The sequence below is a fragment of the Lissotriton helveticus genome, chromosome 9, assembly GCF_964261635.1.
Source record: "Lissotriton helveticus chromosome 9, aLisHel1.1, whole genome shotgun sequence".
NCBI lineage: Eukaryota > Metazoa > Chordata > Amphibia > Caudata > Salamandridae > Lissotriton > Lissotriton helveticus.
In genome coordinates this window covers 825,530,433-825,537,266 of record NC_136070.1, presented here as the reverse complement: position 1 = coordinate 825,537,266, position 6,834 = coordinate 825,530,433, and the positions used below count along the sequence as shown (strand labels likewise).

Sequence of the window (6,834 nt, the reverse complement as noted above, 5' to 3'; positions counted from 1 at the left end):
CTTCCCCCCCCCCCCCCCCCCTGCCCTCCTGGGTAGACCCCAAACACCTTCTGAGCTCCAGGAGAGTGCGGTTGCAGCACCAGAAACAGACAGCTGTTACATTGAGCTATAGATGTTCTTGCTATCTTAGGATAGACAGAACATGACATTTCTTTTTACAATACCCTGTAAGCCGCCCATTCTGAGTTTATTTTTTCAAGAAGTGCATTTTTTTTAAAGGGCCTTCCTTATAAATTGAAGACCTATTTTTAAAAACTGTGCGGGTGGGATGAGAATCTCATTGAACTTTGTTAATAAAACAGGAAAATAATATCTGTGAGCGGAAAGTTTAAAATAGTAAATTGCATTTCAGTTTTCTTTTGAAAAGTTTAATGAGTTTTGCTTTTATAATAAGCAATTTTAAAAACTGCACCCCTTCACCCTGTGACCCCAGTGATCCTTTGAACTCGGTGCCTCGCTGACTGCTGCTTAATGTGTGCTGGTGCTTAGCACCGGCACTTAATTATCAAGGCCGGGTCTACAAGCGTTTGCTGCACATTACATATGGCATTGACGATATTGGTATTATTTATCTCGGTAACTCGGAGCAGAGTGTTGGTCTCGTCTGCAGTCCCAATGAAGAGTGCTGCGGCTTTGAGATTCGGAGCCAAGATTCATTTGAATTAATGGCGGCCCTCAGTTCAGTGGTGCCGGCCCAGTGGGCGGGACACTGGTTGGGCTGGATTTGGTTCTGCTGTGCGTCAGGCAGCGTGCGCAGATTATTTCAGATTTCCATGCACGCACACCACGAGTCGTCAGTTTTCAAGTCAGCCCGATGACGTTGAGGGCAGGCTGCAGCAGTACCAGGGCTACATCAGTTAATTAAAGCAGTGCCCCGGCCGCCCAGCTCACCACGAGCAACCGTAAGTAAAACAGTAGTACTAAGTAGCCAGGCCATGCCCATTTCCAAACCAATGCTGCTTTTTTTTGTGAGCGTGGTGGTATGTCGGTCACCTTGGTAGCTCCGACTCCACAAGATTCGATGATGCACTGCTGGCCGTTCACATTATATCACCATAGGGCCCGGCCAGAGTTAAATTAAAGGCCCTACCCGGCCCCGCCCTGAAGTATTCTCCTCTTAAGAGTTTACTGCTTCAAGTGGCTAAATCCGCTCGTCTAGCAGTCCTGGAAGGCCCGCTATCGGGGATGGCACATGGGAAATGGAATAACATAAGTTAGTTTGTCAGCCACACGCTATATGTGGGAAATAATATACAATTCCGCTATTGATGTTTCTTTTCCACTAACGGATTTATAGTATTACCCCGACGTCAATAAATGCCTTTATCTCCAGCTAAACAATCTGACACAAGAAGTCTTTAAGCGCAAAGATCAGTATGAGAGAAGGCATAGTACATTTTATTTCAGTATTACTTTTCTTTCCATGACTTAACCTGTATATACATTTTTTTAGTAGTGCATCCTGGTAAAGTATGGTGGTGCACTGGGAAATTGTTTGACACTAAAAAAAAAAACAATTTATTGATGGAAAGCATTTTTGAAACCAAAAGCTTGATTTACATTTTTTGTGCTGCTGTGCTTTATTGTGTCGTTCTCCTCTTAGCACTAAGAGCTCACTTCCTGCAAAGTGCAAGAGCGCTCTGTGATGTGTGCTTTCCATGGCTCCCAGCGGGGAGAGTGATTGTAGCCTGAACAGCCATGGTAGGCGCAGACCGATTAAGCGCTTTGCCCAGACCCACAGGACCAGGAGCCTATGCCAAGACTCAAACCTGGTTCCCCAGCTCCGAAAGCAGCAGCTCTGGCCATTATGCCACATCCTCTCCCCCTCTTTCATTTTTAGTAGTTGGTTTTGTTTTAGGCGGCGCTAACAGGAGAACTGGACAGGTGCAAAGTACTGCCCCCTGACGGGAGCCCCGGCACTTATTTTTCTTTTTTTAAATTAACCACATGTCAAAAGCACCATGTGTACTTGTGCCCCTTAGCGCTCAAAGTGTTACACCCAATTAACTGCACCCACCGAACTGTGCAATATTCACCCTCGAAATCTGACTGCCCACAGAGGCGAGTTTCCTTCTTACAGAGAGGATGCGCCATAACCGCAAAAGCTCACGACTTAGAAACTGGGGAACGAGGTTGGAGTATCGGCATCAGTGCAACAGCCTGTGATTCCTGGCAAATGTATTAATCTCCGGTGCCTAGAAAAAAAAAGGTGAAACGTAACAGGTTCTCATGTAAAGCGCTCTCAAAAACCTTCGAGTCGGCATATGTGCTTTGACTGCTTGGTTTCCACACACCGCATCTGGGAAAGGTACGATTAAAGGCCAATTTTTACCATGTTCGACCTCACAACTACACTTATTCTCCCCTGCCTCTCCATTTCCCTTTCTCAATACCTCACCTTTCTACCAAGCACATCGATGGCAATGGCTATTCTTTCTCCCCTCTAGTAAACTTAACAAACCCTCCAACAAATCTATTCCTCACACTTTTTAGGTCTCGTGATGATTACAGCGCGAAGCTTTGTCTCGCCAGAGATCTATTGTTACCGACGCAGCTTTCCAGGAGACAGCACCTGGCCGCGCGCATTTCCGTCTCGAGGAGGCGATCGGAGCGGGCCACGCGAACACGCTCGCTGTGGCCAGCTGCTGTCTCCTGGGAAGCTCCAACACCACACACGCATGCGCATACACAGAGACACACACACGAGCGCCCACGCACGCACACATACAGAGAACCCCCCCACCCCCGCCGTCGCACACAAACACACACACGCGCACACACACACACGAGTGCACCGAGACCCCCCCCGCCGTCGCACACATACACACACGTGCGCAAACAAGTGCACCGAGATCCCCCTCCCCCTCTACACCTAAGGCCCACTTACCGCCACTCCAGACTTCAGCCGCCACCGCGTGGCTCTCCCTCGGGCATGGGAGCCCCGCGTCACCAGCACTGCTTCTCTGGCCATCCGTGGGCGCTTGCGCGGGCTTTCTAAGATGGAAGTCCCGCCCCGCGGAAGGTTTTGGTTTCGTGTTGTGGGAGCAGAGAAAAAATTATTGTAAGTACCTGCGTGTATTTTTAGTGTTGTACCCGAATCATTAATGTACTAAGAATCATCAATGTTGGGTAGTACGGGTAAGAAACATTAAGCATGATCTACCCCTAGCTTTCGCATCCTTTTGTTTGTAGAGGTTCGTGCCCAGGCTTGAATGCTGTCACCCGTATATGACTGCGGCTATCGCAGTGTTGTGTGCATTTGTGTCTCATGTCTCACGTCTTGTCTTGGTTACTGTGTTAGACTTTGTAATGATTCCAGTTTGTGTTTCTTTTTATTGCTTTTAATTCTAACAGACGAGGGTTTCCGTCGCTATTGCTATATACCCCACCCACTTAAAGCCCCGGATGTACACATATCTAAGAGTTTTAGAAGCGGGGCAGTTAGAGGAGGGTGCACGGATGATGTCTCTTGGCCTCTCTAATAGTAGATGGACCTGGCCCTCGTGAGGCTTGTTGAACGCACATGGCTCGTATGTTTCCCCATCTCCTGCACGTCTGCTTATCCCGTATGTGGCATTAGCTGTCAGAGTTGTCATGTTGTTCAGGAATACAGATATGAAGGCAGGAGTATAGCAGGATGTAACGTTGCTGCCTCGAGTACTCCGACGTCAATGCAGGCTGTGTGTCTCGTCCTTCTGCCCCCCTGCCTCATGGCAGCAGCTTTGGCAGGAGGGGTGTGGGTCGTGCCCAGGCTTAAATGCTGTCGCCAGTATATGACTGCGGCTATCGCAGTGTTGTGTCCCAGTGTGCATTTGTGTCTCATGTCTTAGTGTGCATCATTGTCTTCCTGGCGCTGTGTATTCTTTTCTCCTATCCCCGTGCCCTGTTGTCCTGTTCCTGTGTCTCCCTGTCAAAGTATGGTTAAGGGTCTCCCTTCTCCAGTGAGGGTATTGGTGCTTCCTTGTGCCATTGCCTGTTACTGTCCCTCTGTCTCCGCGTGCATTTCAGTGCCACCTGCCTCAGTGTACGTCTGTATCTCCATGGTATTGGCATGCCCTGTGGCAGAAAGAACGGAGCCTCGTTCCCAAAGCGCGTCGGTGTTTAACAGTCACCGAGCATGTCTCCTCTCCAATTGAGCATGTTAGTACTTCCCATTACCGTGCGCTGTCACTGTGCCCCTGTTCCATCCTCCCTGTGCGTATATCAGGGTGTCTTTGCGTCTGCCAGAGCATGTCGGTATATCAACACGAGTGTCCGTTAGCGTCTCCTGTGTCGCTATCTACGGTCTCTGAATGAGCCTAGCTCTTCCTGCCCCAGTACAATTTCAGTGTTGCCTGTTAATGCTTTGTCACACTGTTCTGTGCTCGTGCCTGTTAAACGCCCTGTGACAGTGTCTCCTTCAGACAGTGCTGTCCTTGATACCCGTCATTGCACTGTCAGTGTCTCATTGCCCAGTTTCAGCTCGTTAGGACAAAAAGCATGAAATAGTCACAGCAGGGTCTCCCTATAGTGTGCTGTCTCCCTGTAGTGTGCCGTCTCCCTGTAGTGTGCCGTCTCCCTGTAGTGTGCCGTCTCCCTGTACTGTGCCGTCTCCCTGTGCCGTCTCCCTGTACTGTCTCCCTATAGTGTGCTGTCTCCCTATAGTGTGCTGTCTCCCTATAGTGTGCTGTCTCCCTATAGTGTGCTGTCTCCTCTCCTAGAGTGTAGTCAGTCTTCCGTGCCCAAGTGTAAGTGAATGTCGGCCACTTGACTCAATACCTTGCCATCCTAATGCACATAAGTGTCTCCCTAATTGAACATGTCAGTGTCTCATCTCCATTCTGTCCGTTTCCAATGTCCCAGTGTACTGCATGCGACTCCTGTCCTAGCGGTCACCGTCTCTTGTTCCAGTGTACAATGGTGTCTTATTCTCCAATGCTCGCATAAGCAACAGCTAACCATTCACAAACAATGTTTATATACCAATTGAAAATTAAAGAAAAAAAATTAATGCAAAGCATTGTCATTTACAATGCCAGTAACTCAAACTTTAATGCTGCGAGATCTATTGCATTGCAAATGCTTGTTATACCATGCACCTTGACTGAGCCTGGGTGACTGCGTAATTTCCCTTTCCAGAAATGGTGTAAAATGCACACAAAAAAAACAGAAACATACGCACTAGTACTCAAAATGCCAACTTTGGAATTTGCCCCTTTTTTTTCTTTCAAAGTGCTTTATTGGATTTTGTAAACAAAATAAAAAAGTCGCTAGTATACAGCAATGCAGAACACCTGTTGGAAAAGGCAGTTAAAGTGAATTAATTACTTAAACAAAAATGCTTAATGCAGTATAAGGGAAAGAAGGTGAGAACGAAACATAAAACAAAGCATAAAGTAAAACAAATCCTGACCATCATACAAAACATAAAAAAGGAAGTTAACATATTACAATAGTAGGCATGACAATGCAGAAATTGAAAGTGACACCATAGCAATTTTCAGAGATACAACAGTGTGAAATGCATCCCCGCGTCCATTTTTGGTATGAAGGAGCATTTCGTGATAGAAAAAAAAATGCAAAAGGGTGTCTGATATATTTGCACATGACACAAAACAGCAGCAGCGTGTGTTCGGTTCATTTGCAGTTTTTCCTGTTACTTCAATAGGAGTTTTAACCATACAAAGCCTCAATTACGGAATATGGTGTAATGGTGTAATCTGACAGTCGTAAATTGAAATGCCAGCAATCACATGAGATTATGATGGGGTAAAGGATATTTCACCTTTGTCTACCCTTGACATCCAGCGGACCCAAAGCCTTCAAGAGCGAGCCTTTTTGTTGTGGGTATGGCTTGCCTGAGCCACATGCCACACCACTAACGACATTACCAACTTTTTTGACTTTCACTACTTTCGATTCCTTCATTGTGACCTCTGAAACCTGAACTCACACGATTGTATGACGTTACAACGCATTCCGTTGCAACGCATGGCTTTACCACCATGCATTACAACGGAATGCTTTTTCCACGCATAACCATAACCACGAATATTCCTTTACCATGCATAGATTTACAACGATTTGCGTTGTGAATTTATGCATAGTAAGGGCATAATCTTGGTAAAGGTTATACCCCTCCCCTGTACCCTTATGTGACCCCCAGACCCAACTCCTTATATTTACCCCTGCCCTTAACCCTTAATCCTATTTTTTAAACTAAAATTTCCCTTACCTCTTCACGTCGTCTCCTCCTTCTTAATTTTTCTTTGGTTACGTCTTTGGTTACGTCTTAAAGAGGAAGCTTCTTTCCGTTTCCTCTCAAACGACGTCGATTGCCTCCGCTTCGTCACATCAGGTGCCTTTTTTTGGGGTGGGCAGACCCCCCCCCCCCCATCTCCTTTTTTTTATTTTTTGGGTGGGAGACCCCCCAAGCCCACTTTTTCTATGTTTACCCTTTACCACACATGCCTTTACTACGTATCTCGTAGTAAAGGTATGCGTGGTAAAGGCTTTCGTGGTAACCACGCATGCGTTGTAATGCGTGCGTGGGAAAGGTTTGCATGGAAACTGCTGCGTTGTAGTGGCCGTTTCCCAACCTCACAGGATCCAGCCACACCAGCAATCCTCCTCACTGACCATATCACCTTCCTTCATCCACTCACCAAGCAGAAATACACAGATAATTAATTGGCAATCTTTTGATAAATAAGTCCCTGAACTAAACTTCCTGAATACCCACGGAGATTGGGCATATTAAATATCACAGAAGGAATTAGTTCACGCTCTACAGTGTTGTTCTGTGCCTGGGCTCAGAGATGTCAGCTTTACTCCTTAGGGACCTAGGGGGCCAAG

At 46.8% G+C, this 6,834-nt stretch overlaps 1 pseudogene across 1 annotated transcript in view; it reads left to right on the top strand.

Moving 5' to 3' along the window:
- The first annotated feature begins 690 nt into the window (after nt 1-690).
- LOC144783000 (putative G-protein coupled receptor 132 pseudogene) overlaps nt 691-6,834 on the top strand; it is a 26,026-nt pseudogene continuing 19,882 nt past the window's right edge. The window contains exon 1 of the transcript XR_013601355.1: nt 691-902. The product of XR_013601355.1 is annotated as a putative G-protein coupled receptor 132 pseudogene (transcript). The remainder of the gene's footprint in view (nt 903-6,834) is intronic.